The sequence below is a fragment of the Vipera ursinii genome (assembly GCF_947247035.1).
Source record: "Vipera ursinii genome assembly, chromosome: 4".
NCBI classification, from domain to species: Eukaryota; Metazoa; Chordata; class Lepidosauria; order Squamata; family Viperidae; genus Vipera; species Vipera ursinii.
Genome location: NC_139514.1, coordinates 30,971,566 through 30,987,002, shown reverse-complemented (window position 1 = coordinate 30,987,002; position 15,437 = coordinate 30,971,566).

Here is a 15,437-nt window from a genome sequence, read left to right as displayed (position 1 = left end):
TTTTTAATATGCTCTCATAGAAGATTTATTTTATTTATTTTTATTTTTATTTTTTATTTTTTATTTTAATTCCATTTATATCCCGCCCTTCTCCGAAGACTCAGGGCGGCTTACAAACTTAGCAGTAGCCTTCATTCTATGTATATGCCTGCTTATTAGGTCTTTCACACACCCCCTAAGCGGCATTATTACAAAGTCAGCTTAATTGCCCCCAACAATCTGGGTCCTCATTTTACCTACCTCTGAAGGATGGAAGGCTGAGTCAACCTTGAGCCTGGTGGGATGCGAACCTGCACTAATTGCAGGCAGCTGGTGTTACTTAAGGAGGCATTAGCCCACTGCTCCACCAAGGCTCTTGGAAAAAGCATGAGTTAGATTTTTCTTCAATGTTACTTTGTTTTCTATGTAATGTTTATTAAAAGAACCCCTATAAAATTACCACACCACTATAAGGAGTACACTTCAGCATCAAACATGAAACATATAACCAAGAAATTTTATGTGCTATAGTGGTCCTGAGAATTACGTAACTACGGTAATCTTGATTGGAAGAAATAATTTTAAAATCAGTTTGGGAGATTATTACATTTATTTTTTTCCTGGCTGAATAAAGGAAGCTCCATAGCACTGTTTTTCTAGTTATGACCAGGTGGGTTTTTTATATATTGCTTTGTACCTTTAATTTGTTTTCTGAATATTCTTCTTAACAGCATTGTTGGATTGCAGAGAAAACAATTTTTAGCTTTATGTATGTACATAATCTTAGAAATCATAAATGTATAAAAATTATTAATATATAGGGCAACAATATTTTGATTCTGTTCATTCACAAATGATCTCTAGTATTTCAGTAATGAAGAAGAATAATCATATTGAGGATGAAAGGGCAATCTTTGTTGAAAGAAAAGCAAGAATGATTAATTACATTCAATTACTTTTAAAATAAACAATTACAGGTAGTCCTTGACTTAACATTTGTTTAGCGAGTGTTCAAAGTTATAGTGGTACTGGAAAAAGTGACTTATGACCGATTTGTCACACTTACGACCATTGCAGCAGCCCCATGATCACTTGATCAAAATTTAGGTGCTTGGCAACTGGCATCTATTTTATGACAGTTGCAGTGTCCTGGGATCATGTGATCACCACTTTTAGCTTTACCAGCTGACTTCAGATAAACAAAGTTCAATGGAAGAAGCCAGATTTACTTAACGACTGCATGATTCACTTAATTGTGACAAAAAGTTGTAAAATGGGGCAAAACTCACTTAACAACTGCCTTGCTTAACAATGGAATTTTTTTGGCTCAAAGGTGTTTGGAAGTTGAGGACCACCTGTATTCATTTAAATTTTCCATTATTTAGAAGTGTAGTTCAACCCTATTTTAATGCAGTAACAGTTCTAGTTCTAAACTCAGAGATCTCCCAAGCATGATTTGTTCCATCTCCTTTAATATTTCCTTTAAACAAATCTGCTCCAACTAACTAGGGTACCCGGGGGCGGGGGCTGAGGAGTGTTTCCCCTCCCTTTTGGGGAATTAATAAGATAAATGTCCACCCTCTAAATTGATAAGAACTCCACTGCTACTTGTGGTAGAACACTAATAACCATACTGGTATACAGACAGTATCACACGTAGTAACTATAAATAATAGTAAACGCCTGTTACTCGTCCCAGCTTCTGCCAACCTAGCAGTTCGAAAGCATGTAAAAATGCAAGTAGAAAAATAGGGACCACTACGGTGGGAAGGTAACAGCGTTCCGTGCGCGTTTGGCGTCTAGTCATGCTGGCCACATGACCACGGAGATGTCCTTTGGACAAGCGCTGGCTCTTTGGCTTTGAAACGGAGATGAGCACCGGCCCCTAGAGTTGGAAATGACTAGCATGCACGTGCGGGGGAACCTTTACCTTTACCTTTTATTGAACTGAGTGAGATGAATCTTGTTGGGTCCTGCAGAGCGGGTCTAAGTAACTTCATTAAACATGCAGCTTATTTCTAAAGCTTAGTACAGTATGTATGTAAGTAATCCTCTTCCCCCCCTTTTCAAAAATGCTCACAGGAAGAGCTATTTCTGCAACTTTCCTGTTTTTTCTCCTTTGCAGTTCCTTACTTCAACCTTCAGTTCCTTAGTTCATCATTCAGGGCTGAACCTCTTCCCATCTGGTCCAATGAGTCCAGTTTGCTTCCTCTCCTCTCAGTCCCTCCAACCTTCTTTGCAAAAGACCACAACCTGGCCCCATTCCAAAATGTTGATATTTTTATACCAGGGGTGCTGGCCCGTTTGGCTGGTTTCATTATACTGAAGCGCCCACCCCATTGTCGGCAATCCAAAAGGAGTCGTGATATGTTGCAGCACGTCATGTGAAGTGGAGAGTTTGACATCCGTGCTTTATACTGATTCCATGCAATCCACCAGCAGCCTTTTTATTATCCCTAATTTCTTATGGACTTTTATAAGGGTCTTCCATCCCATCAACATTTCTATTCCCCAGGTCCTCAAAATGCTGAAAACATGGAACGAATACCATGAGCTAACCACTGTTTAATGCAAAAATACCATTCAGTCAATACCCTTTCCCCTGAGCCATCACAGATCCTATTGTTATAAAAAACCCTTTATACTAATCCACAGAAAAGGAAATGAACAGTAATATCCTCCACCCCTTCCCACATATGTTGCTATGATGGGAAGCTATACGAAGGAGAACATGAGAACAGAAACATTCACCCCAATTTACCACCATCATTTTGCTTCATTTAAAGCTTCAGAAACTAAAAATTATAACTGAGCAACAAAAATTATAATTGAGATCTGCAAACAGGCATTTGGGTATGTGCATACAGTATGATGAAAAGGAAAAGAGTCCCTGGGATTTTTACTCTACTAGTTGCTGCTGACTATTGGGGGCAGCACTGATCTCCATTTCAAGGCCACGAGCTAGCACTGTTTAAGACAATTCCACGGTCATGTAGCCAGCATGATGTCACAGAGCTCTGTTTCCTCCTCATCAAAGTGGTACCTATTTAACTACTCGTATTTGCATGCTTTCAAACTATTAGGTGGGCAGGAGCTAGGTGAAGACAGGCGCTCAGCCCATCGCACTATGCTTGGGTTTCAAACCTGGACTGTTGGCTTTTCAGCCGATAAGCCCAATGTCTTAACTGCTGAGTCAATGCACTGTGCTTTACAGGATGATGTACCACATGATTACACTTTAACAATGCAGACAGACTACAGGGATCAGGAACTGGATCATGGATTGAGACAAGAATTCCCACTAACAGGAGCATGAATCACCCACAACTTTTACAAAGCTGGAGCATTTCATAGAGGATACCAGCTTAGCTCTGGTTTCAAATAAGCTATAGCAGAACCAGAATAGAAACCATCCCAGTTCTCAGAATTAGTTGATATCATTCAGGAAACACATATTAGAGCCACGGATCAAAAGTATTTGTTAAACTCGAGGTTGGGTACACAGTTTATTGCTCCTGCGACTGATAAGAAGAATGGAGTGGTTATTTATGTTAAGAACACTTTGACAGCGACTTTAATTGAAGCAGATAAACAAGGAAGATATGTTATAATTGAACTGTTAATAGAAGGCAAGAAAACGCTTTTGGTTGGACTATATGCTCCTAATCAACAACAAGGAGATTTTTACAGTTTACTACACAGCAAGATTATTCAGTGGGATTATACATCTTGTATCTTGATGGGAGACTGGAATGGTGTTCTGGATGTACAAATGGACAAGGGTTTTTTTTTTAAAAGCACCCCAAGTCATGCTAAACTGCCTAAATCTTTTTTTGAAATGAAGGATGACTTGGAATTGAGAGACGTTTGGAGAGAAAGGAATTTGCAAGAAAGAGACTTTACTTTTTTCTCCGACAGGCATCAATCTTTTTCTAGGATTGATTTTGTATTAATTACTAATGATTTTTTTTTCTAGGATTAAGAAGATCAAGATTTGCCCAAGAACTATATCTGATCATAGTCCAGTATGGATAGAGATAGAAAAAGATAATAGGGATAGACGGTCCTGGCGCTTAAATGAAAATTTGTTTAGATATCAGGAAAATGTGGAAGAGTGTAAAAAACAGATGAAGGAATTTTTTAAAATTAATATGCATAAAGGTACTTCTATTGAGATGGTTTGGGATGCAAGTAAAGCTTATATGAGAGGTGTATTAATATATTTGAACAATAAATATAGACGTAAATTGGAATTTAGGAGGAAAGAATTAGAGGATGAAATTAAGGAAAAAGAAAAGGCTTTAATTTTGAATCCATCTGATGGGAAGATTAAAGAGGTAATTACTTTATTAAGGGGTCAGTTTGATAAGTTAATGGCAGATCAAGTGGCAACTAATTTATGGTATGCTAGACATAATACTTTTTGTAATGCTAATAAACCAGGTAGATGGTTAGCTTACTTGTTAAGGAAGAAGCAAAGGGCTTCTAATATAGATAGAATAGAACACAAGGGTAAAGTAGTGTACCAGCAGAGTCTTATTAAAAAGACTTTTGTTGATTTTTATTCTAAGTTGTATGCTAGAGATAAGATTAGAGATGTAGATATAGATAATTATTTGGCAAGAGCTAATATTCCTGTTCTTACGCAAGAACAAAAGGAAGGGATGAATCAATTGATAACTGATGAAGAATTTTTTTTAGCAATCAAACAATTGAAAGTGGGTAAAGCGCCTGGTACTGACGGATTGACTGCTGTGTATTATAAAATTTACAGTTAGAAATGGTGAAGCCTTTAAGGGAATTGTTTCAGACAATTCAAATGGGAGGAGGGGTACCTCCATCTTGGAAGACTGCTTTTATTTCTTTGATCCCGAAGGAAGACCAGGATGTCACCCAAGCCAAAAATTATAGGCCAATATCACTTTTGAATACGGACTATAAGATATTTGCAAAAGTTTTAGCTAACAGATTAACGAGGGTAATACAACAAGTAATTCATATGTGATCAAACTGGATTTATAAGTGGTAGACAAATGAAGAACAATGTGAGACATATTGTAGATTTATTGGAATTTTTGGAAAGAAACAATCAGATCCCCGCAGCGCTGATCTTTTTGGATGCTGAAAAAGCCTTTGATCAATTGGATTGGCAATTTTTGATGAAAGTATTAGAGAAAATGGAATTTGGGGATAAATTTTTACAACCAATTAGGGCAATATATCAAAAGCAAACAGCCCGTATAATAGTTAACAATAGCCTGACTGAATTATGTAATATTGAAAAAGGTACAAGGCAGGGGTGCCCGTTATCACCTCTATTATTTGTTTTAACATTGGAAATATTGCTGATTAAAATACGTGATTCGGATAAAATTAAGGGAATCCAAATAAGAGATCAGGATTATAGATTGAGGGCGTTTGCAGATGATCTGGTTGTTACAGTAACTCAGCCCGATTATTCAGTTGTAGAATTGATGGAGATAATAACACAATATGGGAAAGTTTCTGGATTTAATATCAATATACAAAAAACTAAAATATTGTCTAAAAATATGACAGTACCACAAAAGGCTGTTTTAGAAGAGCTAACGGGATTTGAAATAGTTAAAAGGGTTAAATACTTGGGGATATATTTGTCAGCTTCAAATGTGAAGTTATATAAAAATAATTATGAAAAGTTATGGGGAAAAGTACAAAAAGAATTAGTTGGAAAAAATTACAATTATCTTTACTGGGAAGAATCGCAGCAGTGAAAATGAATGTTTTGCCAAAATTTTTATTTTTATTTCAAATGATACCTATACTTAAAAAGGATTTAAACTTGGAGGAATGGCAAAAAGGAGTTAATAAATTTGTCTGGGCAGGGAAAAAGCCAAGAGTTAAATTTAAGATAATGCAAGATACGTGTGAAAGAGGTGGTCTTAAAATGCCTAATTTCAAATTATATTATGAGGCTGCTGCTTTGTCAGCAATAAGCGACTGGTTTAATTTAACAAAAGCGAGATTATTAAATCTTGAGGGTCATGATTTGTTATTTGGATGGCATGCATATTTATTGTATGATAAGAAGGTGGATAATGTGTTTAAGATACATATTTTAAGGTATGCTCTGTTGTGAGTTTGGAAAAAGTATAGACATAAGTTAAATTATAAGATACCTATTTGGGCGGTATAAACACACAATAGAAAATATAAATGTTGGATTTAAACATGATGTGACTACATATAAGGAAATTTTATGTTTTGAGAGGAATGTATGGCAATTATTATTATTATTATTAATTTTATTTATATACCGCCCTTCTCCCGGAGGACTCAGGGCGGTGAACAGGGCAAATATATAAAAATACAAAAATACAAAAGTTAAAAAGGATTAAACATGTGCCCACTAAAAACAATAAATACAAATATTAAAAAACAGTAAAAAAAACCCCACCCATCCCCCATCAGGCCAGGCCGGCTTGTTCAAACAAGAATGTCTTTAGATAGCGACGGAAGGAGCGAAGGTCGGGCGCCATCCGGAGCTCAACCGGTAACCGATTCCATAGCTCCGGGGCGCCCACAGAGAAGGACCTCCCCCTGGGGGCCACCAATCGACATTCTCTGATCGGTGGCACCCTGAGGAGGCCCTCTCTGTGGGAATGCACAGGGCGGAGGGAAATTGATGCCGGCAGCAGGTGCTCCCTAAGGTACTCCGGACCCATGCCATGTAGGGCCTTAAACACCATTACCAGTACCTTGAATCTCACCCGGAAGACAACTGGCAACCAATGCAGCTCACGGAGCAAAGGTGTAACATGGGAGTATCGGGAGACTCCCAACACAACTCTCACGGCTGCATTCTGTACCAGTTGGAGCCTCCGAGTGGTCCTCAAGGGCAGCCCCATGTAGAGAGTGTTGCAGTAGTCCAGACGAGAGGTCACGAGCATGTGAGTGACCATACATAAGGCATCCCGGTCTAGATAGGGCCGCAACTGGCGCACCAGGTGAACCTGGGCGAAGGCCCCCCTCGTCACAGCTACTATGTGGTCTTCCAAAGTGAGTCGTGAATCTAGGAGGACTCCCAAGTTGCGAGCCCTATTTACGGGGGGTAATAGTTCACCCCCCATGGAAAGAGATGGAATGTTCTGAATATCCCGGGATGCCGGTATGCACAGCCACTCATATAACATTTTAAAAGAAGAGAAGATTGTACAAACCTGGTTTCAGTATGGGCAATTACAGGCTAGATGGAAAGAGGACCAGAAAACTGGTTTTTCAATGATTGATGAAAATTTGGTAAAGCAAATTAGAGATCAAGGTCAAGCACATATAAAAAGGATATATATTGCATTGATAGAAATTGATTCAGAGACGTTGTTAAAGATTGTATGATAAAGTGGGCTCAGAATTTTCAAGAAGTTATTAAAATGGATACTTGGGAAAAGATCTGGGTTAGAAATGTAAAATTTACACAGGCCCAAAATTTAAGAGAGAATTTTTATAAAATGTTTTATAGGTGGCACTTAGATCCTAAAAAATTAGCAAGTATGTATCTGAACTGCCATCCCAAATGTTGGAGGTGTGGTTGTGAGGATGCAACGTATTTTCATATATGGTGGACTTGTAAAAAGGTTAAAGCTTTTTGGATTAAAATTTGGTGGAACATGCAAAAAATATTCAAGAAAAGGATAAAGTTTTCTCCGCAACTGTTTTTACTGGGTATTATCACAGATACCACCGTTGTGGACACTAAGTTGATGTTGAATTTAATTACGGCAGCAAGGCTTTTAGTAGCGCAATATTGGAAGAAGGAAGAACTGCCGACTATAGAAGAATGGACTTTAAAAGTTTCTAACTTGGAAGAAATGGCAAAGATCTCAGTGTATTTGAAAGACCAATCGCAACAGAGATACATTGTGGAGTGGAGAAGATGGATTGATTACATCCAGAATAAATATGGGACTAAAAAGTTTCACTTAGCATTTGAATAAGTAGCGGATATATATGATGTATAACTAGCTTGTAGTTATTTTACCAAGAGTTAAAGTGCGATAGAATTTAATATTTTATTGTTGTTTGCATATTTTAGATTATGTTTGTTTGTATTTTTATACCCTGTATTTTGCTCTGGGAAGTCGGGGAGGGGGGAGGGGAGGGTGGGGGGGGGTTGGGGAGAGGGGAGGGGGAGGGGGGGTTTGTATTCAAAATGTATTGTAAAACTTTTCAATAAAAAAAAGTTGATATCATTCAGGCAGGATGATTCAGAACTGATTGCTGTGTAGTCCTTATGTAAAAGTGTTATATGGAATAGTAAATCTCTTTCTACAATTCTCTTCATAGGTATTTTTAATTTTGAGTATTTCTGGCACCTGCATAAATAGTACAAAATATTTTATGGAGAATTAGGCAGTAACATGGCAGTCATACAGCCTATGGGTCCTGATCAAGCCTGACATAAGCCATTTGGATGTCTCAGGTGAAGAATAAGATGGTGCTCCTTTAAATCCTGAAGCTGATGTGTTTGATAGTTGTCCTGGTGCTTTTACTATATCAGAGGTAGCAAGATAATTTAAAGCAGATTATGTGAAAAACTTTGTCTTTTAATATTTTTGGGGGTGCCATTTTTCAGTATTTGCTACTTGATATGGCTGTTTTTCTTTGTCTAATGGCAAAAATTCTGGAGCTAGATATGGTCTGAGGGAGCATTGTTTGTCTGGTATTAATTCCTGCTTATCTGAGTGTTGACTACTATAAGGGATGCATTATGGTCTTTTTTGTTTCCTTCTTAACTTTTTGTTGTGTCTTTTGAATGATAAGTAAATATGTGTCTTCTAGGAGTCTATCAAAAGATGATTTGTCTGAATACCAAGCTTCCAGAAATTCCTTAGCACTTGTCTTAATGAAGGAGAAAGCTGTTTCTTTATATGTGTTATTCCTTTGTATGTTTTTTTCTTCTCTCTATATCTCTCTCTCTCTATATATATCTCTATATCTCTATATCTCTATATCTATCTCAATATCTATCTATCTCTATCTCTATCTATCTCTATCTCTATCTAATCTCTATCAATCTATCTATCTATCTATCTATCTATCTATCTATCTATCTATCTATCTATCTATCTATCTATCTATCTATTCCTTTGCACATTTCACTTATTTATTCATTTTACTTTTTATATATTTTTTAGTTTGTATTACTCTTTTACCTTTGTATTTTTAAACTTTAATAAAATTATTATGATAATAGAACATTGGGTTACTGTGGGCTGTTGTTCAATAAACATGCTTTTCTCATTTGTCCTTGTTTCCTCTGCAGGTGAGGATATCCAGGAACAGTAAGTTATTGTTTTTTTCATCCCTTGTGAATTTCCTTTGACGATGTTGTTGATTGTTTTAAGGGTCTTCTCTAGAATATATGGCTCTGGTATGTAGATGACACTTCATCATAAAAAAGGAACAATGCCAGAAGCCACAGTGAGGCAAAATACACCAGGGCTTGCAGCAACTGGGAGAAACCGTCATCAGGCTGTTAAGTCCATTTATAAAAGCAGGGTTTGCAATGAAGGAATACAAGAGCTCAACCTATCGCTCACTGTGGGGGAAGCCATAAAAGGAAGCAAGAGGGACAGACACGCATCTTCTGGAGAGAAGCATAATAAGCATGGGGAAAATTCAATATAGATATTGAAAGATCAAAATAATAAAACTAAAAATAATAATAAAATAATAAAAGTACTGAAATAATAGGCAAGTAGAATAATTGTTATAGTAATATAGTATGGAAATATAATCTAACATTATAAATATAGATATATAGATACTTATTTAAACATAAAATATATATTTACCCGTAGAGCAAGATTTGCCTAAATTTTAATAGTGTAATGATAGGGTCATAAACCTTAGAACAGGTTCAAAAAAAGATAACAAGTATGATCAAAAGCTCAGCCAAGCAAATCTTAAGAAGAGAGATTGAGAGAGGAACAATGTAGAAGATTAGATTGGAGGATTGCTTGTATTCAAATGTTTAAAGATAATCTCTGGAACTAGGGGCTGAAACCAGTGGTTAGACAATACATAAAGCTTCATTTGTGCAGGCAGTAAATGAAAACTGAGGAATATCATGGCTGGTTTAATTTGAATTAGCGTGGCTGATCCAGTTATTGTGATTTGTAAACAATTTTATCTTAATATAATAGGCTTGTATTTGAAAGAATACAGGTTATTATGTTAGGGTTTCCAGGCTGTAAACATTCATATGGAAGCAAAGTTAGATTTTATATATTTATATGTTTATATACATATACATATGCGTGCATACACACACACACACACACACACACACACTCACACACACACATGGTTCTACAGATATAGGAACTGCAAAATGGAATTCTAACTTCAGGAGCCTAGTCTCACTGTGTCAGTTCTAAGTGGTGCTATTTTAAGTGGTATTTTCATATTTTATTGTAACATTTTGGCAACTAGATGGCAGACTTGGTCTAAAAAACCAAGAACAATACTATCATTTAGTTAATACATTTTTTCTACTCATGCCTTGTAAATAGGTTCCTATGGAGAATTAATAATAATTGATTTTAAAAGTCTATATAACCAGTGGGCATATATTATCTAGTTTTTCCTCAGTCAGGGAAACAGATCAGTTATCTTGTGGATTGGCCCAAGTGTTTGCTGTATTTTGAAATGTTTTCTGTGGCTCTCATATTTAACAGCAGGCTTCCCCCCCCCTGAAAATACATTAGCTGAAGGCTGGTTGATTTTTGGATATCGTTTGTTCCAGATGTAGGAAAGGCTAGACCAAAATAACAACTGATAATGGTATGTGGTAATCACTTTGAGAGAGCTGCAGACTAGACAATGGTCTGGAAAACAAAATGTGAATCCACAGAAAGAATGTAGGCAGTGTGGGATTCAAATATGTGAACAACCGGTTCTCTGTGTGGATGCCGCTTCCGGAAGTCCATTCAGGGCCTGGGCAGCAAAAAATTAGGTTCTGTTGAAGTGGGGAGAACCAGCTGAATCACACCACTGAACGTAGGCATTGCAAATATCTCAGAAAGGATTGTAAAAGTGAGGGGGGACAGAGGCAGTGATGGGATTCAGCTGGTTTGCACCACTTCAGCAAAACCAATAGCTAATTTTTTGTTGCCTAGGCCCAGAATGGACTTCCGGAAGCGGCATCCACAAAGAGAACCGGTTGTTCACATGTTGAATCCCACCACTGGACAGAGGTACTTTCAGACTTGCAAGATTAACCTCACCCTTATGAGGTAAACCAGACAAGAACTAGCTCTACTTTATTGTAAGGTTAACAGAATTTTGTTATATTCAGAACAAATATGGGACTAAAAAGTTCCATTTAGCTTATGAGTAGATTTTAGTGGGATATTGTTATTGGTACTTTGTTTGTAGTTATGTTAAAGGGGAGTTAAAGCACATTATGAATTTGGTTAATTGTATATTATGCATAATTTTTATTTAGAATATGATTATTGTAACTATAATCCTGTATTTAGCTCTGGGAAGTGGGGGGGGGAAGTGGGCGGGTTTGGGGTGGGGGGGATTTGGGGATATATTGTAAAATTTTGTTTTTGTAAAACTCTTTAATAAAAAAAAAGAATTTTGAGTCTGAAAGTACATCTTTTCTCCACCACCTTTACACACCCTTCTGGGATAGGAGATGTTTGCCATGCCCGCCTTCCTTCTGCAGACCCCTATTTCATTTATCAGATGTTGTCCAGGCTGCAGCTTTTCTACTTGTCTCCCAAGGACATTCTCACATACCATGTGAGAGTGAGATGAAAGCAGAGTGAAATGAGAGCAGCCAAACCAAGAGGGTGGTATGTAAGGGAAAGCACCACACTTTCCACATTTGCATAGCACTCAAAATTGGGGTGGAAGGCAAAATCATAAAACTGTGTCTCACAGTACTTTGGCCATGTCATTTGGGGCAATTCACTGGAGAAAGCAATTATGTTTGGAAGAGTTAGCGGTAAAAGGAAACCAAAGAACATGGTGGCTGGACACCATCAAAGCTGACACCAGCCAGATATTAGAAGTAGTGCAAGATTGGAAGATGTGGAAAGACCTGCCCCATACAATCACCAATAGTTGGACACGTCTGAATGGATATCATCATCACCATCTTCTTCTTCTTCATCATCATCATCATCAGAAGTTTGGGAATGGTTCTACACATGCCATCTCCCTTGTTGCACAATTATACAATTCCCAGAGTTTGTACTTTGGTCAACCTGTCCATTTATGTCCACTTTTATGCCAGAATGGTATACTTCTTAGGTTGATTGCACATGGCCCATTTTCTCTGAAATTTGCATATACTTCCTCCCAATCCAACTCTTCTTGGAGAATCTAATAATGTAGCTTCTAGCATGGGATATCTCTTTTAGATTAAAATTTAACTTGAAGACACATGAATGAATATTAGGACAATATGTCTGGAGATCAATCTTCTCTCTCACCCCCCCCATCCTCCACTACACACAACATGGGGGCAAATCAGATTAATAAGCAATAGTTTAAAACATCACTTATGAAATCATTAAGTTTAAAACTTTACGCATTTCCTCAAAGCCTTGATATATCAATGAAAGCATACAGTATCTCTTTGGGTTCACACACCATTAATTCTAAGACGTAGTCAGCAAGGATGAAACTATTGTATGAACTATGCACCAGCAAAGTGAGCACACAGCAGTATAATCAATGGCCAATAGATAAAAGCTAAAAGATCTTAAAAGGACCACTAGATAGAAATAAAGAAATACTGGAGTCCACCTTTTGGCTGCCATCTACTAATCATGTGGAATATTGCAGCCCAAATAGCCATTTCCAAGTACAAATTTGTTGTTAGCATACTGTACTCTACAATTATAATAACATGTATTTTGAAACTCCATCCAATAAGACAATAAACTCCTTTACTATGAGATATAGACAGACAGATAGATTAGATTACATAACATTTCATGTCGGCTTTTATTAATACAAATAAATGAAAGAAACATGTAATTAGCCAATCCTGCAGGATAGCTCTAAGTTCAAGGAGGAAATATATTATCAAAGGGTTAGGGCACAGGTCGGCAACCTGCGGCTCCGGAGCCGCATGCGGCTCTTTGAGCCGTCTCTTGCGGCTCCCAGCCGCCCGGTGCGCGCGCACCTCTTCCAACGGGCAGTGGTGCGCGCGCACCTCTCCAAATGGAGAGTGGCACCGCCCATTTGGAGAGGTGCACGCGCACCTCCCCGAATGGGCGGAGGTGCGCGCGCACCTCCCCAAACCTTTGGAGAGGTGCGCGCGTACCTCCGCGCGAATGGGCAGCGGTGCCGCTCTTTCAGGAAGCCCGCCGTGGCCCGTCTGTGAAGCTGCCGAAAGCGGCAGCTTAGCAGACGGGCCGCGGCAGCTTCCGCAAAGAGCGGCGCCCCTGCCCATTCCGAGAGGTGCGTGCGCACCTCTCCGAACGACCGGAGGTGCGCGTGCACCTCCCCAAACCTTTGGGGAGGTGCGCGCGTACCTCCGCGCGAACGGGCAGCGGTGCCGCTCTTTCAGGAAGCCCGCCGCGGCCCGTCTGTGAAGCTGCCGAAAGCGGCAGCTTAGCAGACGGGCCCGCGGCAGCTTCCGCAAAGAGCGGCGCCCCTGCCCATTCCGAGAGGTGCGTGCGCACCTCTCCGAACGACCGGAGGTGCGCGCGCACCTCCCCAAACCTTTGGGGAGGTGCGCGCGTACCTCCGCGCGAACGGGCAGCGGGCCGCTCTTTCAGGAAGCTGCCGCTTTCGGCAGCTTCCTGAAAGAGCGGCGCCGCTGCCCCTTCGCTTTCGGCAGCTTCCTGAAAGAGCGGCGCCGCTGCCCCTTCGCACGGAGGTGCGCGTGCAACTCCGGTCGTTCGGAGAGGTGCGCGCGCACCTCTCGGAATGGGCAGGGGCGCCGCTCTTTGCGGAAGCTGCCGCAGCCCGTTTGCTAAGCTGCCGCTTTCGGCAGCTTCACAGACGGGCCGCGGCGGGCTTCCTGAAAGAGCGGCACCGCTGCCCATTCGCGCGGAGGTACGCGCGCACCTCCGGTCGTTCGGAGAGGTGCGCGCGCACCTCTCGGAATGGGCAGGGGCGCCGCTCTTTGCGGAAGCTGCCACGGCCCGTCTGCAAAGCTGCCGAAAGCGGCAGCTTTGCAGACGGGCCGTCGCCATCGGGCAACCGGGAACCGGTTCCATCTCATTTTTTAAAAAATGGCAGCCGCGTGCGTCCGCGCATGCGCAAAAAACCTTTTTGCGCATGCGCGTGCATGGACACACGCACGCGGCTCCCTCTTTTTTTAATTTGTGATGGAACCGGTTCCCAGTGGCTCTTTTTCTTTTTTAGGTTGCCGACCCCTGGGTTAGGGTTAGAGAAACCAAAATTATCCTAACTCTGGGCCTTGGTTCAATAAAGGTTGATTCCAAATAAAAGAGCTCTGATGGTTTAAATCAATTGGAATTTATTTTTGGATAAACATTTTTGATATCTTATTACTTGCACTGTGTGATATTTAAGGGGAATAAAGTACCATATTTAACACTGCATGAGAGGATAAAATTAGGCCTCTGGGTGTGGGCTGATGAACAGCTGCCAGCAATATTAAAAAACTTTATTATAGAAATTATTTTGGACTCTGCTCAGAACTACCTTGCACTTGTACTCTAGAGTACAAGTGGGATATGTATACACCATAAACACCTTAAGGAAAAAATGGCTTAAAAGTGTTTGGGGATACTGTAAAAATGCAAATTTTGGCACAATATTAAAATAAAATTTCAAAAAACAGACTTGACGTATTTGCAAGAATGAGAAATTGAAAGGCAGAGGTACTGACGGATTCATTAATGTCTAATTACAAAGCACGTTTAAACCACACATCTGGTTTTATTATCAGTGCCTTTATTGAGGTTTACAGTATGTAATTTCCTCTGTACAGAAAAAGCTGTTTCCTTTCATGATAACTCCACTGAGTAAGCTAATGGAAATGTGACTTATGAGATGAGACCACCCACAATCTGGAAAGATGACAGATGAATGTAGGAGCTTCTTGGGGTGAAGGGCTTGAAGGAAGACTGAAGGGGAGGAAGGAGGGGAATGGAAAGCTTACATGTGTGGGTATTCTGAGAATGTTAAAAAGCAATGAAAACCTCAAAATTTTGGTAGCCTTTCCTTCAAGGTAAAAAAAAAGTCAAGCAGAAGGCCAGCTCCTCCTCCTCTGACTCTCACCTGCACCAACGTGGAGAAAAGGCCCACAGGTTTACACTGTGTGACCCTACTCATTTCCTGCCACACCGTAGGTTTTCAACTATTATATTTTTTAGTGAATCTCCATTCAGGTGCAAAAGACAAAACAACCCAGAAAATATTATGATTTATTTAATGTTTTCCCCACAGTTTATTAAAGTATTTTAAAACAATCTTGCCAT